The following is a 20,030-nucleotide window of genomic DNA, read 5'->3' as shown; positions in this document are numbered from 1 at the left end:
TCCCGTCCGCGAGCCAGTACTCTCAAACGCACAGCCTGCGCCGTTCTGTTCGAGGTTAATTGGCGATTTGCCATTACATAGCGGTTCCGTGCACTGCGGTGAAGTTCTGACCCCACACTCCACTCCGTGGGCACAGGAGCGTGACCCCGTGCCGCCGAAGGGATGCAACCACGTGATTTCAACATCGCGCAGTCGCAGTTGGGATGGACCGTGAGAAGGAGCGCGCGACGGGCGCCATTGTCCATTGTTCCGTTGTCAGCGGGAGTGAGGAACGGCTATGGAGGCTTCCGTGTTCTCGGAGCCAAGGACACGAAGTACCCGCGATGTAAGTATATCGCTTTTACCATTAGAAAGTGATGTTCAACAGATTTCGAGTCTATAGGTAGTCGTGAAAACCAGAATTCCCTTCGTAAAAGGGACGCACCTGCCTGGACTTATCACTTGTGTTCGAGTACGCCTAACTGATAATGTTGCTTGTTCGCTTGCTATGTATCGGGTTCATTGTGTCTGTTTATATTTTCGTTGGCATACGCTCAAGTTCCGTCATTTGAGTTTCACTTGAATTTCATCGCAGGCCGTGGACATTGGTTCGAGATCGTTCCCCCCTGACCTCCACCTAGAATGGAGACAAGCATTGGAGACATGCAGTGAATCGAGACAAGATTTATGCCCCAGTTACAACGGTCTTAGTGTAGCTGGTCTGTAGAGTGATCGTCAGTCATGAATATGTTCCGCTTTGCGCTAAAACTGAGCTTTCTGATGACTTCCTATTTCCAGCTGCACGAAGACAGAACCATGGGAACCATGCTGAGTAACACCGAGAATTCGCCGCCATGGGATTTGCCACTAAATTGTTAGTCTCTCTTGTCATCCCGTCCTGGTTCTCAGAACTTACCCTTGCACAACATTGTCCTGAGGGCTGCACAGGGCTCGCATTCTGCTACACTCCCTTGTCTAACAGCTGTGTTGCAGCACCTGAGCAGCGCGCTAGAAATGGTTAGTCCTATTTCTTTGTATGTGCTGTGAGCTTCATATGTCTTAAGTTTTAGGTCCTTAATGTTGTGAAAGACTACTTTTCCCTTGCAGACTTGGCGGTTCGCAATGACCTGTCTAGAGCACAGGATCAGTGTCTCGAACAAGTGCATTCACGTATGTTTGTGATCACTGCCAGTGTTTATCAGGGCCTGACGGTTCGGGCCTGTGCGACGACATTTTAGTGGGAAGAGCTTAGAGTAAGTGCCCCATTACATATGCGTCAAGCAGCGTTTTTGGCATGTCTTATTTTGCCGAAATATTTTGCAGAGATTTTCAGATTTATGGCAAGGCATCTTAGCACTCCTTGTTGACATGAAAAAATCAATGAAGGCTCTTGGAAGGCGTGTACAAGACATCACAGACTAAATGACACAAAAGAATGAGGACAGGCTCAGCACCCCTCCAAAGTTGCCCCTGTGCACTGATCAAGAACTGCGGTTTCATAGCGAACTTGGTGAATTGTGAACTGAGACACAATTTGGCTAGTGTTCACGTTTTTGCAAGTGTGCTTTGTGCAGCACATGGATGTTGATTGCATCAAAATGATCTGGATCCCATTGGCAACATATTTCAGGGGGTTTGTACAGCTGGTGGTTTGTCTCATCCTTATAGTGGTCATTGTTAAACATAATTCTGAGTTCCTGCTGTGATAGCATATTGCCCTATGATGTCACAGTACTTTTTGAGCAGTCACTTCTCCTCTTGTGATATCATTGCTCTTTAGACTTCCTGCTCTTTCCCCTGTTCTGATAGTAAACACTTTGAATCTCTATTGTACACTTGTAATATCTGTCTGAAATGGTCCTCATCCATGGCGTGTAATTGGAACTTATATATAGTGCATCATACGTTCTTCAGATTACTTGTGCTTGTCGTTCATCAAATTCTGTAAGTAAAACAAACATTTTTTTTTTTAATCTATAGCAGAACGCGCGGAGGGCAGGATAATGGGACGCTGTCGTGAAAGAGTCGGGAGCAGGTACCAGGAATCCTGGTCGGCGACGCGCGCCCGACTTGTCAGGGTCTTCGCACGTCATCGGTCCGTGCGGCTGCCAACGGGGTGTGCTGATTGGGATGTATGTCGATATACATTTGGTACATGTACATATAGATGCACGTTTGGTACATATGTTACCGTCAAAGTTTAAAAACCCGGCATTGCACAGAATGCCTGGGCATCTACAGAGCGCCTACAGTTTGCCGGCATAGTACGAAATGAAACGTATTTTATGCATTACCTACGCACTCTATAGAATGCCGACGGCGAGGCAGGCAGAGTATAAACCTGTGCTTTCTCGTCCAGACGCCAACATTTCTATAACCTAAATAGCGTTTTTAGAGCGGTTGGCGACGTGGAGAATACGAATATTCAAAATGCGCCGGAAATCGAAAAATCAAGCTGAAAATGTCTTAGATCATGAAAACAGTGCTAAATAGCGTTTTTAGAGCGGTTGGTGACGTGGAGAACACGAATATTGAAAATGCGCCAGCTCCGGGGGCGGAGGGGGCCGATATTCAAGCTCTGCCAGGAGGTCGCCTTGTATTGAACGAGCCTCCTGGGCCAACGCCTCAAGGGTTTTAAAGCGATGGGCTCTTAAGTAGGGCCGGAAGCGCGGGTGGCACTGACGGATCGCCCCTCCTCTCTGTCACTTCGCGCCCGTGTCCACCACATTGTCTTTCGAGATGTCACAAAGCTGTGTTGTAGAAGGGTCAGAACTAGCACAGGATCGTGCTCTTTCAATGAAAAGCAGGTTTCATGAAGAACTTTCGCGAGTTCGCATGAACGCAGGTAAAAACAGCGTTTTCTCTAGCCGACGCGAAGTACCGAAAATTTGAGGAGGATGTAAAAGCGGCCAAGGCTACAAGTAGGAAGCAAGTGCGAGATTACGTATTGGCTACACAAGAGGTACGATGCCACGCCAGTAGAGAATGTGGAAAAGCTAATTTACCTGGTGAAGGAAGTTGTGAGCACTATTCAGTTTTTGTGTTTCGGACTGTGATCTTTTTGGCGTTCCTCATGAGGCCCATCTCACAATTGGCCATGGAGGAGGTGACAGAATGCTGAGTAAACTTCCAGCAAGGTACAGGCACGTCACTCGTCAGAATGTAGACACCTGCGTGGAGTAACGTAACGGGCCATAAAAAAAGAAAAACGAAACGAAAACAAAAACAAAAAACGGAGGGGTTCCAAAAAGGGTGTAGTGGTCAAGCCCATTGTGTCCTCTGCATTCAATCCCCATTGCCAGGTGGGCCTAATTGGCTTCCACTACCAGTGTTACCGGGAGTACAGACTCATTATGGTTTATCAAGATCACCAGACTAAATTTGTTGTCCTCCGGACGGCGAGGTGCCAGAGGGCAGAGGAAGTAGCCTGCTACCTATTCTATATATACACTGCTCGGAGCCCATAGAATTTACAATCCGACAATGGGAAACCAGGTCATACACATTTTGAAGGTGTACAAGCCCGCACTGAAGATCGTGCATGGCAAGCGTCGGTAGAACAAAATACAAGGTACCAGCGAGCCGGCGTATACATTAGACAATAGTAACATTTCCTTGAGCCCGAGGAAAGCAATACGGACGGGAAACACATAACTAAGTCATTTGACACCGTAAACGGTGTTTTTGACTTTTTCCATGACACACACCTTTTAGGGTGTTCCTGTAGGCACCCTTTCAGGAGGGGTGTTACTAATGGCAAACACCCTTTCATAAAAGGTGTGATTCCAGAAAAACATATTTTCCTTATCGATATTTTTTGTATTGTTGAATTCAGGTGCATCCATTTCAAACTACACAAGTTACCAAACACACAAACAAGTTACCAAAGAATGACAGGTACAGCAAGGGTGACTCAGCCTAAAAAAAATATTTTTCAAAAACTGGTTCAAAAATCTTATAGCGGATGCACGTGGCTACGTGTCTCGTTTCCGCAAGCACAGCCACTCCCAAATGGTCATGGGATTGATGTCCTACTGTACTTGTTGTTAAACTGCGATATGCAGCAGTCAAGGCAGCTCCACCCTCTTCTGCATCGATTAGGCGAAAGGGGCAGACCTTGTCCACATAAAGGTGTAGGTGCTCTGCGGCGACTGCAGGATTGCCCGTGTGCACAACGCATGGTGTCACTGGAATTGCTGCATCCTACAAATTTTAATTGAGTGTTACGGAAGATATGTGCAAGTGCAAGTTGCGAAACAATAATTCGATTTCTTTGATCCCATGATTGGATATTCGTCTGTATAGCTTGCACTAAACAGAAAAAAAAAAAAATGATTGCAAGCATTTTCGTAAAGCACCTACCCTGTCCGATTCCATTAACTAGGATAACACTTCCTTAGCATCTCCTACTGGCAGTGCTGCCGGAGCACTAACCCGTGCTGGCATGGTAGCTGCCATACGGAGTTCAATTTGCACTTCGTCCGGGGCTGCCTTTTCGATTTCCTTTCCCAGCCATTCTTGATGTACACGTAAGCTCTCAGGGTCTTCCCCTATGGAAAATGTGGGTGCCTAAAACATGTTTTGTTTAATGTTGGATGAAATAGCAGGAAGAATCTTCAAACTCCTCCACGATTGCAATTACACAGCGTGCTAAAAAATGTACGAGTCCGCTGACCCAGATTATCACGGTTCCCTAACTGCAACATGCAGCCGACTCCAACAAAAGCAGCCTACTCCAACCATACTTTAACGACCACGATGAGAACGTGTCCAACACGGCACCAGCTACAGATTTTCAGACAAAATGGAGCAAAAAATACTTCAGTAAAACTAAGACAAATACATCACTAAGCTTTGACTATTTCCTTTCCAGGACTTAATCTTCGGTAAGTGAACGAGCCCGCTTCACACCTTGCATTGTTCGTTACCTTGCGCCTGGCATTTTTTAAAATTTAGTCCTCAAGAACATAACCCACGACCCCTATATTTGAAGAGAAATAACGTTAAACAGTTGTCTTCTTTTGAAACATGATCACGTGACCACGTCATCGTGGGGAATGGGGTAGAGTATCGCCTCTGGCGATGAACCTCCCCACTCTCCATCTCAAAATAAAGTTGTTGTTGTAATGATCACGTGAAACACGAACTAAACAGGAATATGGAAGTTAAACCTCTCCGGTTCCAACCACATCAGTCAGTCGGGGGGTAGCGCATGAGCAACTGGCCAACGACTTTAGAATAAAAACGCCTGCTGGGAGTTCTGGAAATAACAAGAAATAATATGAATTGGACAAGCTTAATGGAGCGTTTGGTTGTTTATTTAAAGAGAAGTGGAGTGTACTACAAAGCAGTTCATGACACAGTAGAAATAATCAAATGTAATCAAAAGTTCCTTGAACTTACATGCTGAGTGACATCATGGATTGGAAGAGAACATCCGTGATTCGCCTGTGCAGCGCCTGAGCGATGGGCTGGTTCGAAATTATCACCGCACGGCGTATACCAAAATCAGGAAAGACGTGATTGTTCCCGTCATCACAAATGTGATTGCTGTTTCGGAGAAAAGGATTGCTTACTTCCTCTGGTGAAACTTCTGTTAGCTGTACTGGATACTATAAAAGTATTTATGTTCGCGACATATTAATTGTTGCAAATTTTTTTCCGTGACAAGGACTCCTGAACAGCTCTCAATATTTGCTGTCATGTTACTTTGGCGCGAAAAATCGCACATGAATACTTCAGAAAACGCGTTCGGGGACAGAGATCTTATTAAATTAGCTACAGAATTGCGAAAAATCAACGTCTTTTCGTCAGCCTCCATGACATCCTGTTACACCGGTGCTGACTCCCGGAGACATTACCAGAGTCACAACTTTTGCCTAACACCACCCCTACTCACCTTCCACACGCTACACACTCTGGAATTCAGTCTCCTCCAGCTGTTCTGGAGGCTCAGACATGGATGTCGTGGCAGATCCTTTACCATACTGAAATGTACCCGTTCTTGTTGCAAGAATCACATGCAAAACACGTCTGTTAGACGCAAATGCTGTTGTTCAGACGCTGCTACACTTACAGTTGTCGAGTCTTGCTCGTCTGCTTTCAGCACGTAACACACGAATCCGCGCCAGATTTGGAACATTGCCGTCCCGTCTAAGTCGACATAAGTCTGGAATTCTGCATCGAAAATCTGCAACCGAAATAGGATTTTACCGACACATGCCACACACCGGCAACGTTACACATGCCTGGAACCTGTCTTTGTCACAATCAACATGACGTGCGATGCTATACGACGAAAGGATCGCTGCTTTGAGGCTGGCAAGGTTACACTTTTCAAGTACAAACCTCTTGTTAACGTCGGCATGTAATATGTGCAGAAGACAGGCCGAAGTTGACATGCCTGCAGACAGAAAAGCAAAGCACACGCCGACCGCCCAATGCAAATATCACGTGGTATTTGTAGTCGTGGTAGTCGGACCACGACCTACTCTACACTAGAGACAAATGCCAATCGCCTATGTCATGGGAGAGAGCCGGGTCATGGGTTAATTAGGCGAGTGGCCGCTGCAAGCGCCACATAGCATTATTGGTGAGAGGAAATGGCATGTGTATTACTATCATCATTACCACCGTCGTTCCTCTGCTACACAGGCTGTTGCTAAGCGAGCGCTTCTTCCCTCTTCTGTACCTCTTCGTCGTTGTCAACACAGCCCACCATACATTGCCGCGGTTTCGCCAAATAACGTGGTAAAGAATAGTGCTAGCTGGCGCCAAATCCCATTGCGAAGCGGCGATTGCCAGAACTACTACCCCGGCGCTGGGAGCTTTGCGGATGTCCGGGTCTCTAGTATAGTAGTAGGTCTTGAGTCGGACATTTTCATTTCCGACTTTTTTAAAATTTCCTATGAAAATGTCCGACTTCGTAAGCCGCTTTTCAGCAGTCTTTACAGCCACAGCAAGCTGGTTTGCCACTTTTGACGAACGAAGAAAAAGTGATATTTTTTTATGTAATAAGAATTCTCAATTTTAATTCATGTTTATCTGCACCAACACGCTATCAAATATATTTTAGACGTCTTTACAACAGATTAGCGGGAGGCTGTTTCCTACGGGGATGTTTAGGATTAGCAGTCGTGTGGGCAGCACGGGTTTTGTTTGCCTTCCGCCCACTGTCCGGTAGATTTTGTGAGGTTGTTGTTTTTGTGTGTGTTATTTTGTATATTTTGGCACTGTTGATTTTTCTCATATTCGTATGTTGCATTTGTTTAGTTTGTATCCGTCCGTGATCAGTGGGAGACTGGCAGTCGTAGGTTGATTGTCGTTGCCCGCAGCCACGTAAGACAAGTTGTTGAACGCTCATTCCGAAAGCGGCAATCCCCAGATTGCAGGTTTCCTCATCATTAAACGCTTGAAATACTGCTTTCTAATGTTCCTGATGTTTTGTGCAGATACCCGCAATACAATATTCGTGTTGCCCAAGATGCCAGTGGAAGGAATTCGAATTGAAAAACCTGTTTCGTCACCTTTGGGTGAGGCGCGGGCACGAAGGAAGTTACCCAGGCAGCACACAATGTTGGTCCCATATTGGCTGGGTGTTGGCGATACGGGTCCAATATGGGACCCGTTCTCCCCGGATTTTTCCCGCATTGGTTCAAACTTGAAACATGGGACCCATGTTACCAAGTTTGAGCCGGCAACGGGGAAAATTTCGGCAATGTGGGCCCCATGTTGCCAAGGTTGAACCAATATGGGGAAAATGTCGGCAATATGGGCCCCATATTGCCCGTGTGCACCCCATATTGACTGAAAATGCGGAAAATGGGACTACCCGTATTGGTACTTGTACCAAATGCCGAAGCAGCACTGCAAGATTGGACGTTGAAGTGTGTGAAATGCCCAACTCAATAAGTCGTTACATCCAACAACTTCCCGCAGATGATACAGTTCCAGTCAACATATCTGGCAATCCCATGTGACATGCACCGTAACTCAAGTGGCACTCTTGCTGCAAACATCTACCAACTTGCATGCCAATCGGTCGAACCGACTCAGAGCGTGGTAGTTTGAGCGAAATCACGCATCCCACAACTAATGCGCATGCGCGACACTTGGATCGGGCGTTTCATTCGGGCGAAAATGTCGTTGGTTTCTCTAATGAGATCGGAAGCGGCAGGTCAAGCAAAACACAATGTTTGATAGGAAGGGATGTCTGTTCTGTAACGTTAGGTGCTTTCAAGTTACTACAGAGGCAGTGCGAGTCGTTGAAGAGTATGTCCGTCACCGTCACGGAAGTGTTTCGCTCCGTTGTATACTCTAGGAGTGGGCTGGAAGTTTTTGAGTGATATAAGGTAACGGAATCCCAAAGAAGGTGTCTGATGTGTAAAGGAGACTACCTCCATTGGTAGCTCTCCTGCTTGATGACAATACAAGGGATGTTTGGTAGTTCTTGGGACTGCCCGGAGCTTTGAGCAAGACGGGCACGGCACCTGTTCTTTGTTTATAGGACGAGGCAGTGTTGTTTTTGTAACGCGATGCAACGTTGATCAATTGAAAGATCTGCAGAAAAAGAAAAGAGAAAGACAACAGAAATATTATTACTGTTAGTGGTGGATATTATATCGGACAATGCTTTATTATTACACGGACTCATCGTTGGCGTTATCACGGAAAAATTGGCGCAATATGGGCTTGCCAATATTGGTCCAATAGGGAGCCTGGTTGCACTTTTCATGTTGGACCGAAACTGGCAGCCCATATGGGACCAATATTGGTGTGCTGCCTCGGTGGGTATGCGGCCTTCAAGGGTTCATGCCAACGTTTCGGCTCTTCAACACAAACAAAAAGCACGTGAGAGCAAAGCACCGTAACCCTCTGGGTACCGCTGCACCAGATCACCAACATGGAACAGGGCAGGGAATGAGCAGAGAAGACGCTGGTCACGATGATTCCTGTTTTACTAGTGAGGAACTGGACGCTAATGTGGCTGTGTTAGAGGACACTGAATCTGTGCAGCACAGTTATTCACGAGCAAGTGGCGTAAATGCCGAGGGTCATGGAAAAGACTCCGACTTTGTCAATGAACTTTCTTGGATGAATGCTGTGTTGAATGAATGATTGTGTTGAAGTGGAAAGAATAGAAGAAAGAAATTAGAGAGGCAGAGATGGAAACTAACTTGGAACAACTGGAAACACAGAACGGACGCGAAGCATATTGGATGACATTTTTACCTTTTGTGCAACCCAGACAGATGGTACTGGAAAGGAATCCGAACGGAAAGATTGACATATACCATTATGTGCCCATACTTCACATTCTGAAGAATGTGATTCAGGAGAATGACTTTTCTGTTGAAGGGGCGACAATATTTTGAATAGTAAGTGACGGCAGTGTTTTTCGTGAACATCCGTATTTTTCTGATGACACCCAGAAGATTTGTATCCAGCTGTATGCTGTGAGGCAAGATAGGCCGGGGAAAAGGGATGAAGATGTAGTTAAGCGTCGGTGACGGACCCGACGTTTGTTTACATTCTTCACCCCTTTCCCTCGGTCTATCTTGCCTCACATGGCGCAGTCGACAGGATACGGCGAGTGATTCTCCATACTTTTCACTTCTGGTTGATATCTGTATTAATTCCTTATCCAGGATTTAATCCAGTTCGCTTTTTGTGACGCATTAATTGCGTACTCATTTTGTTCATTGCATTTTTTTGCATTTATCAGTTGTTCGCAATTTCGAACGCGACGTTCGATGTTCGAATTAGGTTCTGCTGGTAACACCTATCTGGAGCTTGGAGAATTATTTTTTCGTCTCTCGATTTTTCTTTGTCTCTTAGCGACAAATATCGAGTCCTTTGAGTTTGTTGTTCCATGGAAAGTCCAAAGGTGTTGAGACTTCTTTTGCTTGCGTCCAGCACAAGAGTTGTTTGAAGAGTGCGTGTTACGTAATCTCACACTGCCAGAGAATGCTGATCCTCATCAAGAAGCAATTCTCATCATGGAAGACGACGAAAGGAGGAAACACGCATCTACGAGTGTGATTCCCACCAGAGACAACCACAACGAAGAATACGAATCGTCAGAAGATGAACATCAGGATGAAAAAGTCTCATCAGCTAACAAAGCAAGTAAGAAGACTCCTACTGCGAGTTCCTCTCCTCCAATCACCATCGATCGAGAGGTGAGATTTTCAAACAGGTGGTTTCCACACCACAGAGGATAGCAACCACCCCCGACCTTAGTCAGACACTGAAGTTCTTTTATGACCGGCCCAACGACGATTTTCACGCATGGCTTTCATCAATTGAAGTGTTACGTATCCGATACAGTTGGGACGATTATACCGCTTCAGCCATGGCAAAGAGGAAGCTTCGTGGTGCGGCCAAGTATTGGGACGATGGATCCGGAAGAACTTGTATAACATAGCAAGAATGGGTCAAATGTTGAAAAGAATAGTTCGATTATGACTCAGATCTTCCAGATTGGACACGCGATTTTGAAGCTAGAGTCTACAAAAGTGAAGAATCAATTTCTGGCTACATTCATGCAAAGATTAAAATACTCTGCAAGTGCCCTTACCAGCTCAGGGAACGTGACAAGATTCGTTACATCACCATGGGTCTACAGAGCGAGGCAACGAGGACCAGTCTCACTTCCTACTGGATGTGACTGTCTCGCTCTCATCATCTGCGATATCTCATCAAGATCGAAGACAGATCGAACCTTCTTCTCAGAAACATCGTGATCCAAACTGGCGTCGACAAGGAGCCAAGCCAAAGGACTACACGAAGAGCGAACATCAACGTCAGCAAGGCTTTTCGTCCACATCTCAACCTCAGTATACATCTCGGCAAAACGGTGAGAAACATTCTCCTACTTCTACCAAAACATCGGACAAATCAAGTCACAAATCGAAAGACCCAAAGGACTACACCAAACATCAGGACAATGACAAGAAGCACAGCTACACTGCTTCAATAAGACAGGAGTTACCACCTAGACACCCTGTGAGACCCGTAATTGAGATCCTCGTAAATGACACACCGGTCGATGCACTGGTTGACAGGGGTGCAAACATCTCAATCTTAAAAAAAAAAAAAAAGAAAGAAAACAGGAAGCAGAGTTTTGGGGTATTAACATAACACTGTGGAGTGACGCAGCAATAATCGCCGTCGATAACGAGTCCATGCCGTTCGGCGAAGCCGTCGTGGATGTGAAGTTGGCCAACACGTCTGTTGCTCTTCAAGTTGCTATTGTTGCTAACATCATATATATTTCATACTTTGTAGTGACTGGCGCACAACTGCCAACCTTGGGATCACTGTTTGGCCTAATGGACACGTCTCCAACCAGTCACCTCCAAAGTCCCACCAGGGAAAGGTCTTCAACAGCATGCTCCCAAAGAAAGACTTCATCCAGGTACTTTCTCAAACATCTCCATCACAAGCTGAAGAATTCCAACCCCTACAAGAACGGATCTTCTACAACACCACGACATCCAAGGATCAAGGCACTTCCACAGACACCAAAACTCATCACATCCTTCACGCTCCCAACAACGTGCAAATGAGCAACAACAAAGCCTCGACATCAGCACCTAGTGCATGTTGATCAACACAACGCAAATCTCCAAGGAACTGTCCTTATCCCCCTCTTCCTGGCACCAATATCGTGGCATCCCAGGACAAGGTGAAGATACCATCTCGTAAACCAAGCTACACAACAGCTACTTCAGTAATGAACAATGCAAGTACATCGGTCTCCCCAAGACCAAGCTGCGAGAGTACTTCAAACAGTCTTCTGGTGAACAACAGTGCTTGTGAACGTGTTAGTGAATTCCGCAATGTTGTCAACTTTCATGGAACACAGCCATCATAGGTATGTGAAAATGTCATGTTGCATAACGATGAAAAGGATGAGTTACCTGACCTCTTGCTTGTGAATACTGTACAAGTGAATGACATCATTCCTTTGGATAGGGTTGTTGTACGAGAGACAGATGCAAAAACTGAAGTACAGCATGCTGAAATCTTGAACTACTTGGAAAAGTTAAAGACAAAGTAACATCAGATATAAATGACACACAGCTTAAGAAACTCCATGACGTAATTCTTAAGCATGCGAACGTGTTTTCTTAGCAAAAGTATGACATAGGTTTTTGTCCAAAGACCGAACATTGCATTGATCTCTCTGACAGCATTCCTGTTCACATAAAGTCTTACCGCAACTCATGGAATGACAGAAAATTCATCAAGGAAGAAATCGACAGCTGGCATAAGTTAGGTCTTGTTCGAAAATCAGAGTCTCATTACGCTTGCCTAGTTTTCGTTGTTGATCATCCGTCAACACCACGTAGACTTGTTGTTGACTACCGCAAGCTAAATGGGAAAACCATCAAAAGAGTGTATAGTATGCCTCGAATTGATGATACTCTTGACAGAGTAGGGAAAGGAAAATACTTTTCAACTATGGACATAAAGAAAGGTTACTTAAACACAAAAATAACGGAATCAGACCAACATAAAGCAGCTTTCATTACACCTGACTGTCTTTACGAATTGGTTCGAATGCCTTTTCGTACAACTGGCGCTTCCGCCATTTGGCAAGCAGTAATGGATGAAGCATTTCATTCCCTCAAGTGGAAGGACGTTGTAACTGTCTATTTCGATGGCATCTGTATCTACACTTCCCCCATAGACGAACATCTTGATGTTCTTGACCAATCTATGTCCATACTGGAAAATTATGGCTTCAAAATCGAAATCAATAAGTATCAGTTCATTCAAACCCACATAAAGTTTCTGGGTTATATTGTATCTCATGAGGGTAAACTGCCAGATCCGGAGTGGTCAGCTGCTGTTGACAAATACCCAGATACACTGAACACACCACAAGACGTAAAGAGATTTTTGGGCTTTTCTTCTTACTTTCGCAAGTTCATCAAAGATTTTGCTGAAATTCCGCGACCTCTATCACTACTCTTGCGAAACAAGCAACATTCCAAAAGCACTGGGAAAACGAACATTACGTCAGAGTGGACACCTACACACACTAAGGCTGTACGTAAAGCCTCAAGTCTCTCTTAAAATCAGCACCTATTTTGGCTCATCTTGATCCAGACAGAGAAACTCATGTCTATGCTGACGCCTCAGCGAAACATCTGGGAGCGTTCATCTCTCAGAAATACGATGGAAAAGAGTATGGTGTTGAATATGCCAGCAGAGCAACCAATACAACAGAGGAAGAACTGCATTCAAACATGCTCGAATGCATTGCCCTTCATTGGGCACTTACAGACAAATTTCGTATTTATGTGTACGGGTTGCCTATCGTCCATGTTTGGACAGACAACTACAGTATCTTTAATGACCACAGCAAATCAATAGAAAATTTGCTCGCATGGTTCTCGACCTTCAAGAACTTCCTCTGAAGATACACAACCCTTCGGGAAAAGCCAATCTTGTCGCTGATGCTGTATCACGGCATCCCACAACCTCTGATTGCGTCACTAATTCTCACAGCTGAGAATTCTCATCTGTCCGATCACCAGCAGTTAGATCCGTCGTTATTGGAGATTTTTGAAGTGCTCAAAAGTGCTAATATTTCTTCATGCTAAGCTGAGAACATGCGGAATACATTCATGTTGTCAAATGGCATCCTCTGCCACAAAACCACTCAAGAAAACGGACTGACAAAAACAAGGACTGTCATACCAGAATCTCTTAGAAAAGAGATATTGATCGTTTCAGGATAAACGTGGTCACAAGGACAAGTTCAAGACCAAAAGCAGTATTCTGAGTAAATACTGGTGGTCGTCCACTGATAAGGACGCCAAAGAGTACGTCCAGAGCCATAACATTTGTCAGCGCTTCAGTCAGACAAACTTTGATGGCCGTGGGATACTTACATCCTCGATCGATTCCCACACAACCATTCACCAAATATCCCTCGATCACATTGGTCCACTTCCTGAAACAGGAAATGGAAACAAGTACATCATTGCATGTGTTGACCACACTACACGTTTTGTAGTAACGCAGGCTGCCAAATCAACATCATCGTCACACATCATACAGTTCATTAAGCAAAAGATCAACACAACTTGGCATTCCCATGACAATTGTTTCTGACCAAGGTTCAGGTTTAATGAGTCAGAACAAAAAAAAAATTCCTAACTACAACAGGAATTGAACCCACAACTTGTCCTTATTCCCATCAAGCAAACGGTCTTTGTGGGAAGGTCTGTAGCGACCAGAAATGATATTCTAAAAAATATATTGCTTTGAGAATCGTTCAATATTTGACGACTACATCGCAAACACTACTTCTTTCATAAACACTTAAAGACAAGGTTCTACTAGATTTTCACCACATTTCGTTCTCTTTGGATTTGAACGTCGTATCGAAAACGAGATTCAGCTTGGTGTAATCATAGAGGACATGTCGCGACTTCAGAGCATCGACATGCTACACGACATACGTGCAGAAGCACGCGAAAACCTAGAAAAAGCTCTATCCTCTCAGAAGAGACGTTACGACTACGGTCGAAACCCATCGCAGTTCTCTGCGGGTGACTTAGTTTGGATCGCGCCATTTTCAACTTTACCTTTTGATCCTAAGTACAAGGACAATGTATTCAAAGTTATTTGATTTGATTTGATTTGATTTGGGTTTTTCTGGCGCACTAGCTACTCAGGCCAAAGTTATTTCCACTCATCCCCATGACACTTGTATTGTTCAAAGTCTGGATGAAGGAATAACAAAAACAGTTCATGTTACACAAATGAAACTGTTCAAGGATTAACCAGATTGGGATCCTAACATTTCCTTCCGTGATATAGACAGTGACGAGAGTGTCTCTGTTGTTCAAGACAATTCTTCAGAATCCGAAGAAACACATGACCAGCTTACACGACAAGGTATGGACGTGTTACCAAACACAGGGTACCATTACGTGCGTACCACCTCGTTTGACTTTGTTCATGCTTCGTACAAGCATTTCAAAGTATATACATTCCATAGGGACGCCTTGGTGAATGTCGTCCATTCATCGACAGGGGAAGCTCTGGTCCATAAATGACCTTTGTACTTCTTTGCTTTCAATGTATCAAGTGTCTGCAATACGACTTTTTGCGGTCATACATTTTTCTTTGCTTTCGAGTTTTTGGGTTAGTTCCGTATATTAGTTACTCACACACATAGCCACACTCAAACACACGTTTACATTGTTGCCGTTTGGCATTTCCCTTTTACTGACCTTTTCAGATCAACACTTTGCGCATTTCGAATTTAGTGTCACTTTATCACAGTATATAGATTCAACTTCGCACCACTGACTGTGTATATATTGCATGTCACTGTGCTGTTCATACTATGGTATGCTATGCCATGTACTATTAACATATCCTCTTGAGTATTAATTTTTAATGTACTTCAATGTTAACAAATTCACAATGTGTTTATAATCGGGAGATTCTACTTCTTCCTTTGAGGTAGGATTATTAAACGCCCTTAAAGGGACCGAAAAGTGAAAAACATCCCCCATATTTTTGCCCACTGTCGTGCACAACATCGTTGTTTGATAAGATACAGAAAGCATTACTTCTCAATTCGGAATATTTTTTACATATAAATATTTTGAAGATTGCCGGAACATGGACGGTGCTGCCAGCGAACGGCGAAAAAGAGCAACTTGGGTTTCAGGTCCAGGGCTCCCAGGGATTGGTCAACCCTTACCACGTGAGAGTTAATTTTGTAGAGAACAAAGCTGACGCACATTATCTTACAGCTAAACGCCATTTTAAAAATGACGCTCACTTCCATAGTTTTTACGTTAATAAAGCACTCAGCTACTTCGCCGCTACGAGCTACGATCCGCCGCGCCATCTGCAAGGCCGTCTGTGTTATCGCGTTTATTGTTTACGTCGTGGGTGGTCGTGTTGGTCGCTCGAAGAGAAGTGAATGACATGTTCGTGGTTGCTGTGTCAATTATTCGAGAGACCTACATATGCCCGGTGTAGTTTTGGTGTTCGGGGATGCAAAAATCATGTTCGTTCACCTTCGGCGGCGGGCGTTTTCTACCACAAGATTCAACAGGAGAGTGCGCGAAAACGAATGTGGTTCGAAACACCCGATTATTAGATGTAGCAGTCGTGTCGTGTGTGCTGAGCTCATTTTGCTGCCGATGACTACGAAGATGCCGTAAAAGGCGAATTGCGAAGACGTCCGAGGCACACTGATGCTCAATACCCAGTGATTTTGCTTCACCGAGGTGACGAGTTCAACACAACGTCTTAGGTATGTACAGGCGTCACACATGTATAGATTATAATATAGCGACGACGTATTCCATTTAACTTATGTTATCCCACTTGTCCCGTACTCAACATTGTCAACATCAACAAATTTAATTTTAGGGGCCTTCCAGTGTTGAAGTGGCGCAAGACTGCTTCGTGTGTGTGTGTGATCCAGGCACTCAAGTTGACATGACAGAAATAGCTGAGAGCAGGTATGCAAAGTCCACAGATGGAAGCACTAGATTTGTTACGTGTTGCAGACTTTGTGACATTTTTTTGAGTCTTTGGACAGGTGCAGAACATTAGTATGACGTCAACAAGAGGAGAAGAAACCGATGAGAACTACTAGCTTGTTTGAAGGGTACAAGAATACTTCTTGTTGAGATGTAGTTATGACTTTATGACTAAGGACCTCGAATTAATTTTGTAGAGATGCATCTTCTACACTTCAAGGCCCAGTGAAAAAGCAAACGTTCATTGTCTCTGAAGCCCCACTACTGGAATTGTTCAATGTGTGTCAGAGCTGCAGCGAGCCATGCAAGGTTACCACATCATATTGGTCCTAAATTTGCAGAGTTCCCCAACTAGGACGCAACTGTCATTTCTCTTTATTGCTCTTCCGATCCTACCTTCTCAGAGATTAATGTGGTTCACCATACACTGCATGGGCACTGCCTTTCTCTATACTCATGCTTTCGGTTTCTTGTTCTGTTGAATAAACTTCATTGAGTTTGCAGCCATCACGCTGTCTACTGTGTTTGCCCCTCATCTATATTGATGTGCTGTAACGGTATAGCCCATCAACATGCCAACAACCTACCAAACAACCTTGCCTAGTCCGACTTTTGGATGGAAACTACACGATGTGGTAACATCCACATATATAAAGTTTTAGTCTACGGAGATTTGCTGTTTTTGTACAACCTTCATTGTATATTTATTTTGTCTCACTTAGCATGCCTGAAGAAATGTTCTGATCTTCATCAAGATGACAGGTCATTGTTTGATCTGCAGCATTATTGTTCCTGTAATCTTTTCACCAACAGAGAATACAAAAGTGAACAAATGGTAAAATATAACTAGCTTGTTAAATTCAAAAGGGAAAGACGAAACTGTTTGTGTTTGTTGAAACTTCTCTTGTTTATTTTGTTGCAGGTTTTACAACTCATCAAGTACGTCAAAACATCAGAGGGCAGGAAGTCCTACTCTGTTTCCTAAATCCCTGGACAATAAAAAAGAAAGATATAGTTTGAGTTGTAACAAAATGTTGCTTCTGCTCTTATATTTCAATTAAATGTTACGATGCATTTGTAGTGTACACTAAAGCCAGTTTCAATTTGCAGGGCTGTCAACAGAGAACTTATGCAATAAGTTATTTAGCCATTTTGGAGTACTATGCACACCAATGGTGCATGGTTAACTTTGAACCCAGATCAAGGGTTAATAATACTTGAAGTCAGCCCTCAAGTCCTCCTTTACAAATGTTAGTTGGTGATGTGATAATGAATCAGTTACAAGTACTCCGTTTAGCAAAACAGTTAAGTAAGTGTTAAATCCCAATCTTGGTTCAATTATTAGTTGACATTAGGAAACGTGGTCACTAAGAAGTATCCTAAAAGGTTATGAAAACAGTTCAGCTGAATGACACTGATGAAAATTACCTTACTTACTCCTCACATATACAATTGAGACATGAGTATAACCTACAAATACATCTATGCCCACAGGTTACTTAACCCTCCAGGAACAAACTAGTAATTATAAGATACTGTGACAGCAAAGCAAAAGCAATGAGAAAAACTTGCAGCAAACAAGAAATGAAAATATGCTGACAACATTTCTACAGGTCAGCGCACTGATGGGTAAGCATCCCTAATAGCATGCATGACGCAGATCGAGATCCAGCGGAGTACTTTCTATTGTATTTTCTCGGAGCACCCCATATTCTTGTGAATGGCCGACAGGTGGTATAACGGAATTTCCTGCAGAAATAATGGTTTTCCGTCCAGTTTGCCGTTCAAGTAGCGCGTAAAGACCACACGGCGCTGAAGTGTATGTTGCCATGCTCTTCGGTTTCTCTGATGTATGTAAAATACACTTGCAATACTTCGGTGTCAAGGCACAGTGTTTCGAAATATTCGTTAGTTCTGATGCAATCGTCTGTCTGCTTTTCACACGCATTCTCTACCTCTCGGCAGCAAACACCGTAGTATCCGTACGTAGTATCCGTCGGTTTGCATTTCACACATGAACACCTGCACAACGAAAAAACAACGCTTGTTTCGGCTTACACAAGTGCTTCTCCCTGATACATGGAAATTTCACAAAGCAGTCCATGTTCACGGCACGGTGAGCTACTGCTGAGCACGAATGTGACTCCGATTAATCTCTGGACGAGGAATCTTCTGCTGCGAAGAACACACTTTCCAGCACGCTAACGCACGAACAACAGTTCTGTGTGAGCGACAGTTCTCGAATGCGGAACTCCAACGCACTCATGTTCAAGAGGCTCGACATTCTCGACTTAGAAGGTGGTCACAAATGCACTGCCATTTTCGTTTTCGCCGGATTAGCGCCCGGAAGTGCGCGTATTACATGCGTCCTCGACAGATGGCGCGGGGTCATGCAATTGTTGACAGACTGCTCGGTTTCCTACTAGGTCTCTGGACATGGAATTATGGAAAATTCGATTAAGAAAATCTACAGCGATTTCAGCGGAGTTCTTTGATATTTGAACTTTTGACAAGCTTTTCGCTGAACATAAAGTTTCGATAGGTTTATATTCACTTTTCGGTCCTTTTAAATCTAGGTTGTTCAGCATTTCAGGACAAAAGATGCTGCATGGTTCTGCCAAGGGCCCTGGCATGAATCATGTTCTCTTTTATTTTTGTTTTTATCCTGTTTCAGAACAGCTTCGATTTTAAACTGTTAAACTTCTGCATTACCGCTCCTGTAACGTTACATTTGTTCTCACTGTAATAACCAAATGAGGACATTTCATTTTTGTTAGACGTGGGCGTGTGAGAGCCAAACTGTTCATTCGGCCTGACTGTGATTGTCATGAGCCAGCAGTGGCGCCGCTACATGCTTATAAGCGCGCGCCACGTGCCGTTGTGCGTTCTTCATCGTACGACGTTGATCATCATACGTCGTTACTCATGGATGTTGGATCCTTGCTTTAGCTCATTCGGCCCTTCATCACCCAAATTGTTAGGTATATCTGTTTAGTCATTTTCTCATTGTATGTATCATACCAGAGTGCTAGTAAACTGTCTGTGTGTTATCCAAATGCCGTACTCCTGAATCTTCTTTTGAGTTTGGCAGATAACCAGGGACATCGGGTCCGTCACCGACGCTTATCTACATTCTTCACCCCTTTCCCTGGGCCTATCTTACCAAACAATGCAGATGAATTCGAAGTGTGTGATCCCCATGGCAGCAAAACAGGTAAACGCAAGCTGCTCTGTGTGTATTTTTCACTGTTGAACACTCCAGGCCAATCAAGATCAAAACTATCATAAATTCACTTTGTCCTCTTGGTAAAAGAGAAACTAGCTCAAGAGCACGGCCTTCAAAAAATCGTCACCCCTCTCATCACGGACATTGCAGCCCTTGAATGTGAAGGCATTGTGTTACAGGGCTTGACAGTCAAAGGGTCTCTTGATGACTGGAGATAATCTCTCGAGCCACAGAATAGCTGGGTTCAACTGTAATTTCTCCTATGGAAGGATATGTCGCTTCTGCATGACACTTTA

General features: G+C 44.1%; 1 long non-coding RNA gene across 1 annotated transcript; it reads left to right on the top strand.

Annotated features, from left to right (window-relative positions):
• The first annotated feature begins 226 nt into the window (after positions 1-226).
• On the top strand, positions 227-1,846 carry LOC135401624 (uncharacterized). Its single transcript, XR_010424866.1, has 5 exons — positions 227-325; positions 575-698; positions 778-996; positions 1,087-1,232; positions 1,303-1,846. It is a non-coding gene; the product is annotated as an uncharacterized LOC135401624 (long non-coding RNA).
• Positions 1,847-20,030: the final 18,184 nt, after the last annotated feature.

Source organism: Ornithodoros turicata, chromosome 1 (assembly GCF_037126465.1).
Source record: "Ornithodoros turicata isolate Travis chromosome 1, ASM3712646v1, whole genome shotgun sequence".
In the NCBI taxonomy this organism is placed as follows: domain Eukaryota; kingdom Metazoa; phylum Arthropoda; class Arachnida; order Ixodida; family Argasidae; genus Ornithodoros; species Ornithodoros turicata.
This window is presented reverse-complemented; position numbering and strand designations above follow the sequence as displayed.